This window comes from Trichogramma pretiosum, unplaced genomic scaffold (assembly GCF_000599845.2).
Source record: "Trichogramma pretiosum strain Unisexual culture from Peru unplaced genomic scaffold, Tpre_2.0 scaffold118, whole genome shotgun sequence".
NCBI classification, from domain to species: domain Eukaryota; kingdom Metazoa; phylum Arthropoda; class Insecta; order Hymenoptera; family Trichogrammatidae; genus Trichogramma; species Trichogramma pretiosum.
The window spans coordinates 341387-358833 of NW_019640840.1; the positions used below are offsets into that span (position 1 = coordinate 341387).

A 17447-nucleotide genomic window follows, 5' to 3' on the forward strand; every position below is an offset into this window, starting at 1 on the left:
CGTGGTGGTGTACAAGCCACACACAGTTGTAGTAGCAGCGCGAAATTTACAACGCGTAAAGTTCAACTTCCAGTGTGTGTATGTGTACGATACACTCATACACATGCACACTTATACACGCAAGTATATTCAACGTCGGCTTCTGCAGTCCCTGTAAAACTTGCGACTTTACGAGCCGAGCCCACCGAGACCTACATTCCCCTGCGCTCGCTGCTGCTGCTGCTGCTATACGGGGCGCATATAAGGTGTATATACCTGCGATGCAGTCGAGGGCAGCGGCTCTCTCGAGAAAAGACAAAGACAGAGGCTGCTGCTACTGCTATGCAAGTACATCTACGACTATATATACACGTTCTGGCCTCGTTGTTGGTTCTGACCAAAGAGAACTAGACGAAACGTCTCGATGAGTCGAGTCTGCTGATTTATATTCGTTAAAAAAAAAAGAAAAAAAACGAAGCGAAAATAGAACGGATGGCGCCGTGAATGAATCGAAAATATGTATTACCATCGCGTAATCGGGTCGAGTCGTCCTGTTTCCGTTACGAGAGAGTTTATATACAGCTCGTGATTCTATGCATCGACTGCGCAGCGGTAAAAACCAAATGCAGCGAGAATTGATATCGATCGCTTCTTCAGCCGTGAAGCGTATCGATTAGCCCCTGTGTATTCCATCTGCGATTAAATTATGACTTTTGAAAGAGTTCGAAAATATGTATTTTGCACGCGTCGGTTATTCTTGGCCCATGATATTCGGCGCATCGAGAGCAGCCGCACGTATCGCAAATAAGTGTATATAATGAATCGGATAAATAATTAGTCCTTCGTTGCGGTGCTGAAACGTGAACGATATAAATATATATAAATATAGTACGAGCTGATGGACGTGGATGTGTCTTGTGCTTTTTTACGAGACGCGCGCACACAAGCACGAAGCAGACCCCGCGCAGTCCTTTGTTTGTTACAGGGAGGGTTTTTAATCATCAGCGTCCAAATATGTCCTGGCCGCTCGCTGCCACGGTTCAAATCTGTTACTTTTTAGCCCCCTCGCATCCTTTGTTTCGTGCTGTTTTGAATTCTGTTCATAAGAACCGAGGTCAATTGGGTTTTTATTTATTTTTATGTAAAAAAATAATACAAAAGCGAGAAAAAGCGGAAAAAATTCGAAGAAAAATATTTAATCTGTATATTTTGTACTTGTTAAAGTACGAATATGAAACGCGTCATGATGACTTTTCTCCATCGCAGTATAATCGATGATTTTCAATTTTCATCCGTAGCGTCCATCGATTTCCTCATCTACGCTTTTTGCACTCTCCGGCGTGCATTAAGCGCCCTTTTTTTTTATGTACTCTATGCCCTATGCCCTGTGCCCTTTCAATCGAGACATATTACTCTCTTTCTCTCACTCATGCTGGCCTCGTAATTATTTCTCTCGTATATGTACACACGTTGATTATGGAGTGCGCCTTTACGGCTTGAAACTACTCAAGCTTTATTGTACGTCATATATATGTAATGCTCCGCGAACGTTGCGCGCGTGAGTTTTACGATGGGCACATTATTAAAAGGCAGGTACTGCTGTATGGTAATAATAACAGCTGCAAATGCCATGCGTTTATTATATATATAAACCTCGCAAATATTGCGATAAATGTTATAATCCTAATGGGCGAATGACGGTACTGCGTAATTTATTGCCTTGCTGACTCGTGCACATTCATAGACACTTCATTGGGCAAGAGGCTCTTGCGCACCTCGAGACTTGCCAGATACATCCAAGGTTCTTTTGAATTTACTGGGGAAGTATACGTGCGCTGTGAGTATTCGTGTATGCGTGTATGTGTTTGTGTGTGTACGCGAACAACGCGGCGAGGCCCTTTCGCCCATGGAGATGAGAAAGGGAAAAAGTTTAGTTGATGCGGTTACCGCTGAATATCCGATGATGTTCTCAATTTTTCAGCGCAGTAGCAGCAGCAGCAGCAGCAACTCAGTTCTCTTTCTCATCGCTCGGAACACTCGACTCCGAGAGCAGCAGCCCTCCCCCGACCCGCACATCCTTCGGAGGCGAAATTAATATTTTGCCCGAGAGAGTGGAATAAGCTATTAGATCCAACAACGCGCGAGCGAGCGATGAAAAATGGAATAGTTAATATGCTGATGAGATATTATATGCGTGTGCGCCTGTGTTTTCTTCGAGGTAACGCGTGGAAAATTCGTTAGTCAACTCGCTGTATTACACCTGTTAAACTATTTACGATTGCTTGATAGCTCGGCGGCGGACGACGCACCTTCGACCGTATGAAATTTCCGTCGGTCAAATAAAGATGGAAATGCCCTAGGCCCCGAGAGCGCATTTTTATTTTCTTCTCTCTCTTTATCATCCACTCCCTATCTTTCTCTCTTGATAGGCTGTAACGGCGAGTTTTCTCTCTCTCTCCCTCCCTGCCTCCTATAACTCTTGTCCATCCCTTCAAATATCGAACGTGATTCGATTTACTGCATTCCGATTTGAACTTTTCTTCGCGCTGAAACACAGAGAAAGAGCGAGCGAGCAAGAGAGAGAGAGAGAGAGAAAACGAGAGAATCGCTCCCACGTGACATCTTCGCACAAGTAATTTCCGCTTGATTAAGGCAGCGAATGGGAAAAAGAGCGAGCTCGAAAAGGGTTACGCTGGAAAGCCAATATTTGGTGGCGTGCGTCACGTGAATTTTCGCTTCTCTCTCTTTCTCTAGCACGCTGCAGGCTCATTCGATCAAAAACTTTGCTAGTCGAGAACGCTCCTTTTTTTTTTCATTTCATCTCCAGTATTTTTTCCTTTTTTTTCATCATGCACACCGGCTAAACCTCAAGCGATGAGAAAACGCTCGTGAGTCGCAAAAAAAGCCCAAGCGTGTTCGTGACTGTTGGTGGCGCGCGCGCGCTATAGGCTACACGCGAGTTTTCTAATTAGATTTAATCGATAGCTAATTTGAGACGCGGTCGAACTAATTCGCGAGTAAGCTGCGCATTCTCGTGATTTTTTTACGCTCGTTCTCTTTCTCTCGTATCAAACAAGGCCAGAAGCAGACGGCAGCAGCAGCTAAGAACGTCTTTTCCGGGACACGTCGCTTCGATGTAATTACAATCATACGAATCCTTTTTGCCCCCGACGTTCTCTCTCTCTTTCTTTCTTCCTCATCTCGTGCCTCCCCGGTACGTATATCTAGAAAAGCTGGAAAGAGATTTTAGTTAAGAAGTTTTATTCGATAGGGAGCGATTAGCTGTATACTCGGAGTCCCAGGAAACTGTGAGTAAAAAATTTAGCGGGAGCTTAACCCTGAGCAATCCTCTTTATTCGAGGATCAACAAAAATATGAATTTCTTGAAAATTTTCGCTCCGATTAAAAATTAAACCTATACGTGTAATCATAATTTTATAATGAAATCGTTTTTCTTTTCGTGTTTCCATTAAAACAAAAAATCAACTGCCTCTTTTGTCCAGAGGGTATATCTTTGATCCGGCGCGCGTGTCGCTGTATAGCCACTCTTTTTTCTCAAACGTTTTCCGATTCGCGTGCACCTGACAGCCTAGGTAGTCTCGACGAGGAGAACATAATACACGGTGCGCTTAGACTTTACGACCCTTTAAAGCCATTAAAATCATTATACGCGCGTCTATCGCACCTCCTATTTCCTTGTCGGCGTCGTCACCGGATAGCTGATTATGCCGGGCTTTTGCGACTATATAGACGTGTCCATTATTGATAAAATAACGAGTGCGATCGTATTTTTTTCTCATTTTTATCCGAGCGATTGTTGTTACAAAAAAAAAATTCGAAATATTACTCGTGGCTTTTTGATCTTTAATCCATAAGTATAACCTGCAAACTTATATACATAGTATATATTTGAACATTATTAAAAAAACAATAAGTAAATTACTTGTTCAAAATACTTTTATAATCGTGTAGAAACATCACCTATTCTACGCCACGAATAAAGTCTTTTCACCTAAATAACGAAATCCGATTAGACGGAGCTTTCATTTCAATAGCAAATGACTTCGATAATCGAATAATTAGTAAACACGCCTTGGACAAAACGTTTTAACGATCGTCGTCGTTGTCGTCGCGTGTGTATGCATGCAAAAAACAGCTGTCGCACCCATGAGCCGCACCGCTGAGCTGTACCGTATAGATGTAGAGGGCGAGATTGAGTTAACGGCCGTCAGTAAAAGCTTTCACCCGCGCTTGGACGAACTCGAGTATAGGCGTTTTAGCACCTTCATGAGACCGCAATCCAGTCGTATAATTCGAGATGTATTGCCGCCGTGCTCTTTCTCTCTTTCTATGCGTATACACACACACACACACACACGCACGCACGCAAACAGTGGCTCGTTTTACAACCGATGCGTGTAGAGAGACGAGGCGCAGAACATTCGACGACGATGACGAGATTGCGAAACCTTTCGCTACGAGCTTTTTATAACGCGCGCGAACAAGAGAGCTTTACCCTGCGTGATGCCAGGCCGATTTTCCAGAGTAAATTTTTGAGCTTTTTTTCAACATTGTACCCACGTAAGCCTATCGTTGAATATTAGATCGATTGATATTCTATGCGAGTTTCTTCGGCCCAGGGTATTAAGAACCTTTTCTAATTAATATTCATAATCCTTTCAGCGACAAGTAGCTACTTAAATAGATCCGAGCATAATAATTACTCGAGAGTCTAGGCAGGACCCGTCCTTTGGACCAACAAAGAGCAGTCAAGTACTTCCAGAACCACCCCCTCTTACCCTTATACATATCCTATATATATAAGCATACAGTCTCTCTTTCTCTCTCTCTCGCTCCTCTGACCATCAAGGTAAACTCGACGTTGTTATAGAGCTTCTTTTTAATTTCACGTATAGCTTGTTCTTCAAAAGTAAAATATAAAGCAATTATAATTATTTTATACATAGCTGCGCGTAAGAGTGGCAGCTATATTGTGCTGCACTGCTAAGTCGAGAAGCAAAGGTGACGAATAAAAAGCGATGAAGATTTTATGGAACGCTGATTGTAAACTAAATTATATTTGACGAAAGATAATTATCAATTTTTTTTTTCATCGTGTCTTTACTTGGGAAGACAATTTTTAAAAACTTTTTTACTCCCTAAATAAGCACAGCGCGCTTGCAGATGTTTGGCCTACAGTATTTACAATTAAAAAAAAAGTAAATTGAAAGGAACGTTGAAGTTGATTGGTTTGATGTTTTAATAAGCTTACATTTTTTCGCTACCAGCGAACAATTTCAATCGCGTCAGGTATTATATTAAAAATATGAACGAATCGAATCAAAATCTCCACAGGTCTTTTTACACTGTTAAAAATCTTAAAAATGTAAAGATTTGATGAAAAATCTGAAATTAAAATTACAGGTCTTCAAGTTACTCATACATAAAATCCTCGTTGGAAAATTTGTCAGAACTGATTCATTTTTTTACATACATAGCGCAAAAAAATCCTTGAAAATGCAATCTCATATAATAATTTTAATGCAAAAAAGAATAACAAAATTTAATTCTAAACTTAAATATAAACGTTTTGATTAAGAATTAACGTTTAAACACTGCTTTGATCAAATAAGCTGAAATTTTCAAAGGTTGTTTTACATAAGAATGGCTACAAACGCAAGCAGTTTCATATATATTGGACCAAATTAGCACTTTTTTCAGACCATATCCTAGCATAATCTGTCATTTTATCATAGTATATTAATGAATAAAAGTGTATATATGGCTGTCAAATTGTGTATAATTGATTAAAATATCTGAAAGTGCTTCCGTTTGTCATTGTTTTCCATCTACTGAACAAAATGACACCCTTATGACCATGATTGAATCATTGGTTCTAGCTAGATTCTACGGCACAAGTGTACTTCTGTGGGCTTGCTTCATCGAGGAGGGTTCTATGGTGACAAGGACCTCAATTTGCATATTCCAGAGTGAGAAACTTTTGAAAAAATTGAAGAAAAAAAATTTTTCGCTGTCGAGTCCAAAAAAATTTGAACCATGTTCTAATTTTGGAATGATAAATATTAGGAATTATGAATATTTGGAATGTTTGAAAATCGGAATATTGTAAAACGGAACATGAAAAATTTGGAAAAACAAAATTTCGGAAAAATGCTCCCCTCGATCAGTTGGGTTACTTTGGTTACTTGGGTTACTCGGCCAAAAATGCTCTCCTCGATTAGTTGGGTTACTTGGGTTACACGGCCAAAAATCTACACTTCTATCTTAGCCAAAAGGCCGAGTAAACATAAACGTATGCAGACATGTGTTGGTAATTCAATGTAGTTTCCAAATATGTAAACAAAATTTTCCTACGACATCTCGTTCCAAATCTCATTTTCAAGCCTATCACAGAACTTCCTCTATGAGGAGGCAATTGTATTTAAGTCTCCCCTCGATCAGATGGGTTACTTGGATTACTCGGCCAAAAATGCTCCCCTCGATTAGTTGTGTTACTTGGGTTACTTGGGTTACTCGGGGGGTAACTCGGCCAAAAATTCTCCCCTCGATTAGTTGCGTTACTTGGGTTACTCGCAAAAAAGGCTCCCCTTGATCAGTTGGGTTACGTGGGTTAATTGGGTTACTTGGGTTACTTGGGTTACTTGGGTTACTTGGGTTACTGGGCCAAAAATGCTCATCTCGATCAGTTGGGTTACTTGGGTTACTGGCAAAAAAGGCTTCCCTTGATCAGTTGGGTTACTTGGGTTACTTAGGTTACTTGGCCAAAAATGCTCCCCTCGATCAGTTGGTTTACTGGGGTTACTTGGGTTACTGTGGTTACTCGGCCAAAAATGCTCCCCTCCCGTAGTGATTGAAAACTTAACTGGGAATGAAACTTCGTTCATAAATTAATATAATTTAATTATACTGAGCTTATTCTTCTTTAGTCAAATTGTATATTATACAATTTGACTACCTTTTTACTTAGACCTTTACATCAGTTCTATTATATACCGTACTATTATATACCGTTCAATGTGTGTTAAAAAACATTGATATCTTTTTTTTATATCTTGCTTTTTTCAGATCTTTTGGCATACAAACTTTTTTATAACTCTAATCAAAATTCCACAAAACTCAGCCTATAAAGGGTACTTTTCTAAAGATTTTGAGACCTATCAGGATCTCCCAATCCAAAAACTCTGATCTGAACCTTGCGCACAGTGCCAAAAGGCTAAAATATCAAAAATGAGCTACGTTTAGATGCAAAGGCCTATTCTGCAAATTTTCACATTTTTTAGGGCTTAAAGATGTCAATTTTATGTTGAAAATGCAGATTGACGTAAAACTGTGGTTTATGTCAAAAAAATGACAAAGAGGAGTGAATTGGTGTATGACTCCCCTTAATTTAATCAATTATCTACCTGCAACACTGGAATGAACTAGAATGGAAGAAATCGGCATAATATTTTTGGAGATATAAACAATTTTCGAGAAAAAAAAAGTTCGATTTTCGAAAAAACGCCGCCATTTCTTTATTTTTTAACTAATGATTTTCATTCTAGTTCATTCTGAGCAGTAACATGGACAAATTATTGTGTTAAAATGTCAGTGCGATAAAATTAATGGTTTTTTCTAAATCGTTCTGAAATAATTTTAGCAGACGACACTGGGTGCAAAAAATTATAAAAAAATTTTATGCAATAGTATGACGAAAAATGTCTTTTTTCGCACATTTTTTAGTGCGCAAAAAACGTTTTTGGACACTAGTACGTGGTAAAATGCCTCATTTCGACACTGGTGTATGGTAAAATGCCTCATTTTGGACACGGGTGTGCGGTAAAACGCCTCATTTAAATGAAAGTATTTTTCGTCTCCTATCGCATAAAATTTTGTATGCAACACGTGCCCAGCTTTTTGCGCACAGTGTGCGGAAAAAACACCCACTCGTGCCGGCATAGCCAGCACTCGTGTCTTTTTCCGCACACTCGTGCCCAAAACCACCTTTTGGGCACTTGTTACATAAATAACTAGTATGCCATAGTACGACGAAAAACGTCTTCTTTCGCACATTTTATAGTGCGCAAAAAACGTTTTTGGACACTAGTACGTGGTAAAATGCCTCATTTCGACACTGGTGTATGGTAAAATGCCTCATTTTGGACATGGGTGAGCGGTAAAATGACTCATCTAATTGAAAGTATTTTTCGTCTCCTATTGCATAAAATTTTGTATGCAACACGTGCCCAGCTATTTGGGCACTTGTTGCATAAATAACTATTTTTTATGTAGTATAAGGTCAATAAAGTATGTATAAAAAGTTTCATTAAGATACGTCATTTTGTTATATTAAAAAAAAATCGTTGAAACACTTTTTTTCCAATTTGGAGGAGGAAGGTCCCCTTAATGGTGTGGTTCTGAAAATTTCTCAAATTTAATTTTTATCATTAATTTCTATGTTTCTGCATAAAATTGAATTTTTTTCGTGAAAGTCTCCTTCTCCTTTACATTAATTTTAATGTAAATATTTTCCACTGTGTCATGAAAATTTAAAAAGTTTTAAATTAAAAAAAAATTAATGCATAATAACGTGTTTTAATTTATATTTGGAGTTTCTGCGATTTCAATAACTCTGTGCAGACGATAGGTATTAGATGCCTCGAAAGCTCGCAATTATGTCACTTTACATGAAGCGATTTTACCGCAGGCTCATTACGTGTAACGTGGCGTGCAACTTTATATGATTTCTACGTGAGCTCTCGAGTTATTCCTCGAATTTCTGAGCCCTCGCGATAGCTCTCACTCTCTCCTCTGCTTCGATACGCTTTAATGGTTACATACTTTCATCATCTGTATACATGTATTAACGCTCCTCGCACCAAGTTACATTACTGTCAGGCTGAATTTCGTCTCGATATGGCCTGAACTATGGCTTTCAAAATCGAATCATTGACAATGCTTTGAAGTTTACAAACGAGCAATATCATTTTGTGTCTATGGTCGTCGTCGTCGCCACCGCGCGCGCCGATGCGCTCCAATCCTCGAACTGTACGGTGACGTACGCATACACGTATCTGTGTGTACCTGCACTCGGTTTGATTCTATTACGCCTCGAGAGCTCGCCCTGCACATACGTATAATTAATACTAACCTTTGTCAGACCGAGCCCGAGAAACGGCAAAATTTTATCAATGTATGTATGAAGTGTGTATACGTTTCGCAGCTCTCCGCATAGTCTTGAAGCTTCATGAATTTACATATGAAATTGTACTGAAACTAATATAGACGCGACTGCAAATTGTCCCGCTGTATTCGCGCCCCGAAGCAGCGCCCCGGTGTGATGTTATTACTGGACCCATCGCGTTATATGTATGTACTGTGTATTATATATATCGTGACATACGTGCACACGTGAGAGTCGCGAGAGAGGGAGAGAAAGTCTCGTTATCGCGTCGCGCGTGCACATTTTTATCTATATACATGTACAAACACACAGACACGTGCGTGCGACATTGTAGCGCTACTATATTGTAGAGATTTGAACATTTTCCAGGATTTATATTAAAACATCGCACGCGAGACTGCGCCTATATTTTATATTTTCAGTCTATCTCATGAATTTTTAGCATCCCACAGCCCAGTATAACCTCAATAATGTATATGAAATAGCTGCGCGGGCCACAAGATTTTCCATGAAAGTGTCCATGAAATATTTAGTAGACTTTCGTTCATCCCATGAGTGTATGCTTTTTTTCACCTCCTTCCTTCGTTTTTTCTTTTTTACCTTTTTTCCATTGCAGAGTGCCAAAGTAGGCAGCAGCAGCTGCTTGCTGCGGCACCTGAGTCACACAATCAGGCTGCAAATGAAAGCACTATGAGCTTTGATTACGACTTGCATTTTAAGATAGCTCCGCAGCTCCTGGGCTTAATTGAGTACTACACGCCTGTTAAAATGAAAATTCATTGGCGAATGTGTAAATTTCCTCGTTATCGAGATTTTGAAATTTTTACGGAAATATATCGAATTAATTATACACTCGTAAGACCTAGCTAAAATTAATATAATTCAAATTAGTCGACTTTCATATGAATTAGCTGTTATTGACCGGAGGAGATACATACCTTTATTCAAAATTATCATTTAAAGTTAAAAATTACTCAACGGAAATCTAACCTTCTAATAAGGTCATTTTATATCGGTTAAGTATGAAATATACACAGTTACCTTGATTATAACAATAAGATTCAATAGAGCAAGGCAATTCGTGAGAAGCGTACATGTGCGGTGCATATAAGTGAACAATAAGCTCGATCGGTTAATTAGCATTAAAGATACACGACTATAGATCCATCCAATAATAGTTAATCACTTTATTAGGTTTCAATTGAATAATTCGTCGTGATTGGTGCTGGAATCATTTGCAAACCACGAATTAGGTGTACACACACACACGCACACACACACACACGCAGCTCCGGGTCCTCGCAATCGACGTATAAATTAGCAAATCTTCATTATTCGGATAAATATTAATCAAACTCTTACTTATGTTCGAATGATCCAAAATGGTGATGGAAATCACACGATTTTCAATTATTCATAAATAAAGAGTAGAGTTCGATTAGAGCTTATTTCTAAATTTTATATTCACGCGCTGCATATTAGCCATATGCAAATTGAAAAACAGATCGTGCGCGCGCGCGCGCGCGTCGCAGTACGTGATTACTCATAATTACGCGTTACGAATGAATCAATATTCACAAGCTCAACAATCGCGAATGCAAACAAACAAATCAGCATACTGGCGCGCGTTGCACAGACTTGCCAAATTCGACCGAGCTTGGCCAAGCTTGCGATGCCATTATTTCGAGTGCATTCACGGTGCGGCGCACGTCTGGCGTAGCTGTAAAATTTTTTTTTCAAACTCATACAACTTTTGCCGTTTAACGAGATATTCGACAGTGGGACGTAAAAACGCGGTTGTAAGCTCGATTGGCTTGATCAAAGATTGCGCGTATAATGGTAAAAAGCTGCTAAAAAATCTCTGTGTTTCTTCTTTGTCTATTAGCTTAGAAACGGCTGTTATGAGCTTTCAACGATGAAATTTCACAAGTGTCTTCGCAAATTCTGAGCAGCTTGTGTAGCAGTCGTTGACAGCTCGTCAGAAACCCGCAAGTTTGAAGAAATTGCCATGAAATACCGCGCACCCAGTAAAGAAACAATGTTTGCCAAAATGTCTCAGTCGGCTCGCGTTGCACTCATCAACGCATTTAGAATATCATCTTATCTTACGAGCATTAAAGGCGGTTTACTCGTATACGTGCTTGTATTTCCGCTTTGGATAACTCGTATACACATCGTGTAACCTCATTTTCACACTCGAGCTTGCAAGCTCGAGCCGTCGTCGTCATCGCGTAGTCTTTGCTTTTTTTGGAATACATCCAAATATAAACGCCATACACACCATTGCACCGCGCACCGCATCCACCAACTCGATGTATAAAGGCATATTCATCGCGACAGCTGTTTCATAATATAGATATTTCGTGCAAGCTCGATGAGTCGGCATACGCTATTCAGCCGCAGCTGCGCTGTGTTTTTTTTTTTGCCTTTCAACTTTTTTTTGTATCTACGCCCATAGAGGCGCAGGCACACACTTGTTGATGTCTCCTCGTTTCGCCGCACCACATAAATATCGGTGACAAACGTATTTACAAAAATGATCGCAGAAGTGCGCGCGCTAACGCAAGCGACGCGTGGAAAATCCGAGAGAGAGAGAGCGAGAGAAAGCTTTCGCACATAAAGCAGCTGCTGCATATGATACGAGCAATGTAGCTCTCTTGCTCTCAGCAAAATAATAATAGGTGTCGCGAGTCACGATTTCACACCCCGCATATAGAGCTCTCGGGCTCGCGCGGCAAATAATATTTATACGATCGGCGCATAGACAGTATACTACGGGGGTTGGATACGCAGCGGCAGCAGCGAGTGCGAGCGAGAGAGCAAAGTTCGGAATTACCGAGCGAAAAGCGTACAGCCCATAAATTTCGCAGCTGGGCGATCTCTCCTCTCTCTCTCTCTCTCTCTCCGTTTGCGTTATTATGCAATATAAGCTCGCGTGTATATACGCACATTTACATGTATATCTGCACAGTAGCGACGGGCACGGGCGCGTAAGGTCTTATATATATATTCGCACTCATATACACAGATATATACGTATACGCTACATAAAGCTTCGCGCTCGCTCGCGCCATTCTCACTTGCACTGCTAGCTTTATATCGGCGTGAATAATGCATAACATCAGGCTGCGTGTGGGTGTACCGCTGCCGCTGCTCCTGTTGCGGACTCGCATGTATGCGTACGTGTATGTGTGTGTGTATGTAATTAGTCGTTGGGAGTAGACGACGACATTTTCATGCGTGTCGTTCAATGAATATTCATCCGTTCAGTAGCAGCAACGGCAGCAGCCGTGGTGGCGACGACAGAGAGGAGGTGCGAGCGAGAGAAAGAGAAGAGCGCTTACTTATACACTCTCTCGCGGCTCTTGCAAGTTTTAGTCCCACATATATATACATCTAGATCCTCCACGCGTATATACGTATTTGTACAGTTTATAGAGAGAGGTACACCATGGAGCAGTGCGCCACCTTAATAGTGCTCTGTACGCCAAGTGCGAGGCTAGAGGGATGTACTCCATATACTTGCCTTCTTCGCGCTTATATCGTTATCCTCGATAGACGAGAGAGCGAGAGAGACTCTTTGCGGATTGGCATTTACATTGATTGTCATTGGTGGATCTCGAGCTTCCGCTAATTACCCTCGAGGTGTCTCTGAGTTTGACACAATTTTCGCTTCCCCGTGCAGTTTGTGCAATTTTGCAATTCAAATATATATAATAATCATCATCGTCGTTGTGCAATTTTCACGAATTTTCCCCGTGCAAAAGTCAAAATTGTTTCCTCTCAAGCCCCACGCGTATATAAGCTAAAGCGTTATACTTATTGCTAAATGTGTGGGTGTGTGCTTTATGTGTTTCAGGCGATGAAGATGAGCAAAGTGGGAAACCAAACAAACTCTCAAGATCCACAGGCAGTTAATTCGAGAGTTTTCGTGGGAAATCTCAACACGTTTCAATGTAGCAAAACAGACGTCGAAAGGATGTTTCAGCGTTATGGCAGACTAGCGGGTAAGATAACTCATAATAAACATTAGTCATTCTCGTTTTATTAGAAATGAAGAGCACCAATTTTTTTCTAGCAATATCATTTGCCACTTAACCTTATTAAATCGTACTTTCTTTTTAAATAATAATTTTATTAAAAAATATTAATTTTTTGTTTTACAGGTATTTCGATGCATAAAGGCTATGCATTCGTACAGTTCACAAATCCTTTCGACGCTCGAAGCGCGTGCCTGGGAGAAGACGGACGAACGGTTCTCAGTCAAATACTCGGTAAGTTACACGCATTATTCATACATACCCCTGGTATATATTAGCAATATGGATCGGTCAAACACCACCGTCAAAGACCGACCGATTTTGTAGATATTTCTGGTACCCTTTCAAAACGTTACGACTAACTTTCAAAAGTGCGAGCATAAAGGGAACGAGGGGCAAAATAATAGAAGTTGAGTGCACCAGACGAGGTTATTACGAACGCGCGATGAAGCTTTGAAAAGTTCTTATACTTATCAGCGAGGGCGCAAAAATACGAAACATCGTGCCACGCGCGCACATGTCATGTGAATAAGCCTTTAATCTTTGCACGCCGACACACACTCGTGCACTCGCACACACGCACACACACACAGAGGCGTCATCTATATACCGTGCATGCGTGAGTTGCCGCTGCTGCTGCGGGCCAAAGACCATTCATATAGGTATGTGTGTGTGAAAATAAAAGCGTGAAAAAAGTCTGCAGGCGTTGGATAACATAATTTTCCGACGCATGGATGTACAAACTTGACGGCGTGAAGGAGAATTCAAAATTTCATCGCTGCTCGGAGCTCGACAAAGATCCAGGACAGAGATCGGTCCGTTACAGTCCAGTAGTTGAATAAATTTTGAAAAGCTCTTTTAAACATCAAAGCGATAAAATTGAAGTTGCTCTTTTCAACGTCCCATAAATGTATAAAAAAAAATTCGAATTAACCTTCTATTGACCAAATTAATCTATGAATTAAACGCACAAGCTGATACCACATAAGGATTCGTCATTTACAACGCGAAAATTCGACATTGTTTTTGAGCGAAGAAAAAGGGACAAAAACGACGAAAAATGTACACTATAAGCTACTATTATATGGCATGCTGTAATTCAGTCAAGCTCGCTTTTATCTTTCGGCCAAACGAATCTCTGTGCACGCACGTGTATATAAATGCGGAAACATAATCACGTACGTGCACAATGGCTTGTTTAGCCAGATGTGTGCAATGGTTTAGAGCTGTCGACGACGACGTTTGCGTTCATAATATAATATACTTGCCTCTCGTGTTTATATTGCATACCTTGGCGCGTTCACGTTTGATTGTATGCACAAGCCGTGACGAGCGCAATAGTTTTACTATACTAAATGCCAACGCTTCCTCACTTATTTTGAATTAGAGAAGTCCCTCGTCCTCTTTTCGTGCGAAATAATATTGATGTAAAATATTTCAAGACCAGTTTTCATCTTTCTCCAACACTGACAACTTTCAAATTTCATTCTCGCCGCGATGGTATCTGTTGATATCGTTCAAACTCGATTTTATTACACAAAACACTCGTTAAACTCGGTAAAAAGTACCTTTTCATCAACTCGTAACACGATTCATCGATCTTAAAAGAAAAAGAAAAAAAATGAGTCGAAAAATGAGAAAATTTTGCTCGAAGACGCCGCGAGCTGTGGCAAGTTTTTCTCATATCCACCGCATGCTCGAATTTCCGCGAGCGCATTTCGCTGCCACTGCTGCCGCCGCCGCCGCCGCTGTTGTGTCCGAGGGCGTACATATATTCGCCGCAATAGTTGCCATACCCCGTATGAAGATGACGGAAAGTAGCGGCGAAAAAAAAAGAAAGAAAGGAAGGGATGACTCGTAGTCGAAAATATTTCTTTGCGACTAATGCAAGAGCCGTGTTTTCCAAGCCTTTCGCGAGCCTTGGGGCGCTTTTGTTTATGTACATCGCACGCGACCCTTTTCGCGCAGTTCTTTTTTTTTGTTTCTGTCATTTTATCAGGCAATGCAGTGGCAGCAGCAGCAGAGTCCTTTCTTCAACCCCAACCCTTATACCTTCTCTCGTTTTTTATCTCTCTGAAGTGCGCATATCCTCTGTGCAGCGCTGGTGACTTGCATTCTCGGTATATTATATATCCTACTCTTATGTACGCCTGGCCTCGTGTTTGAAGCGAGACAAGTGCAAGAGTTGAACTACGAGCTTGAAAAGACTTCTTTTCGGCGCTTACATGTGGGAGTCGTCGATTTTTTATGCATGTGCAGTGCACGATGCGTTTCATTTGATGATTTTACGGCTCATAAATTTTCCATTTTACTTCATTCAAACTTTTTGGCCCAAAAAAGTAAGAATCGTTAGGCTAATGCGCTTGAATTATAATCATTTTTTCACGAGCTAAATAACATCATAATGCCCTATGATTGTACGTAACATCGTGGAATCTATGCATTTTCTACTTGCTTGTATCGACTTTTATGGCCAAAGAGCAATAGTTGAGTCGAGTAAACTAGTTCGTTTATCGCCTCAACGTTTTAATACGCTCGATTTAAAGCTTTATGTATATATTCTTCAAATCTGCAACCAAAACTACTTGTTTGACTTCCCGACGTTCCAAAAATCCTCGAACGTAAACGTGCATAGCGGGAATTTAGTTATTTTTCTACAGCTACTTAACCACCAAATGAGTATACCTACTTCTTCTCATAAAAAAGTTAGGAATTGAATGTAACAAGCAGCAAGCATTAGCATTCGCGTAAAATGCACAAAACACAATAACCAAACCTACACACACACACGCATAATGAATCTAGAGAGATAAATCGAGCAACAGCCTCGGCGTATTATACGTACGTAGTAGCGAAAAGCTGAAAGCAAAGATCGGTATACGTATTTCTGGGAAAGTCGATGGGGCTCCGTAGTCTGCGTGTGCAGTTCTCTCGCGCCAGTATACTCTTTATATATGAGCAAATCCACATACTTTCATCCCGAATACTAAGGCTGAAAAGTTTTCTCAGAGGTCGTGAATACAAAAAATTACGTTTTCAGGCTAAAAATGTAATGGCCATTTTATTTTGTTAACTGATATTGAATGATCATCTATCGGAGTAAATTCTATTAGTTAGATATCGATGTAAGAACTTCCTTAGTCTTACTTTTGACTCTGCACTAAAATCAACTGGCTACTATTTATAAATATGTCATATAAATTGCGTAACACAGTGAAACGACAGTTTTATAAATTCATAGTGAATAACAATATTAGTTTGTTCGAAAATTTATTTTATTTTTTCAGTCGAAACTTTATACTATTGAGACTCAATAAATTATAAATCACGACTTAAAATAATCAAAATATCGTTTGTTCACGAATGTTTCAACGATTCTGTGATTGAAGAAACCAATTCTCTGTGGTCGTTACACTGACCGTTGAAAAAATGTTTAGACCCAATTTTGAGCCGTAGTTTTCAGGATACAATGTGGATTTTCTCATATACGTATACATTTCGCGCGTGCTCGAGCCCCCTGGATTATATCCTCAAGAGTTCAGCACCCCGCTTCGATGCATATACAGGGTTTGGCGGCGGTGGTTCTCTCTCTTTCTCTTTCTCTCTCTTCCGACCAGTTGGATTTTCGACGTTCATGTGCTGTGCTGTTATATAGTTTCGGCCCTTCGCCAAGAGAGAGAGAGAGAGAGAGAGAGAGAGAGAGACAGAGAGAGACAGAGACAGAGAGAGAGAGAGAGAGAGTGAGAGCTTACAGCTGAAAAATCTTCTTTTTTTATTTTTAGCCGCTGTATTCGCTGCTCAGCGATGCATATCTACGCGTATATTTGCTGCAGCACTTCTTTCGCTCTTTCGTTCTCTCTTTCTTGATACATACGTGTGTACCTCGACTTAAGCTCACGCAGAGTAGGTATATACTCTAAATTCGCAGCTCTTATAATAACGTGTATATTTACATATGGAAAAGTCCCGCGGAAAATTTGACGCTCTCCGCACTTACTTTGTGTATGTGCATGCTTGCGCCGGCTGCAATATAAATATCTCTGTTTTGAATTTTGCATTTCTTAGTCACGTGATACAAGCATATAAAAATAGATAATCAAGTTCGATAGAAATATTATGGATGATAAAAAAACGATTATCAAGTTCGAAATATTACAGGTGATGTGATATACGCGAGTAGTTTCTTGTTTCTTGCGAGTTTTGCTACAAAATCGTCGGTCGCCATCTAATGGCGATTCATCAAC

General features: G+C 40.2%; 1 long non-coding RNA gene across 1 annotated transcript in view; it reads left to right on the forward strand.

The window, feature by feature from the left end:
* The window catches only part of LOC111694638, a 46402-nt gene extending 32791 nt beyond the window's left edge, over nt 1-13611 (forward strand). Inside the window, exons 2-3 of the long non-coding RNA XR_002763680.1 lie at nt 13023-13170; nt 13330-13611. This is a non-coding gene — a long non-coding RNA (uncharacterized LOC111694638). The remainder of the gene's footprint in view (nt 1-13022; nt 13171-13329) is intronic.
* Nucleotides 13612-17447: the final 3836 nt, after the last annotated feature.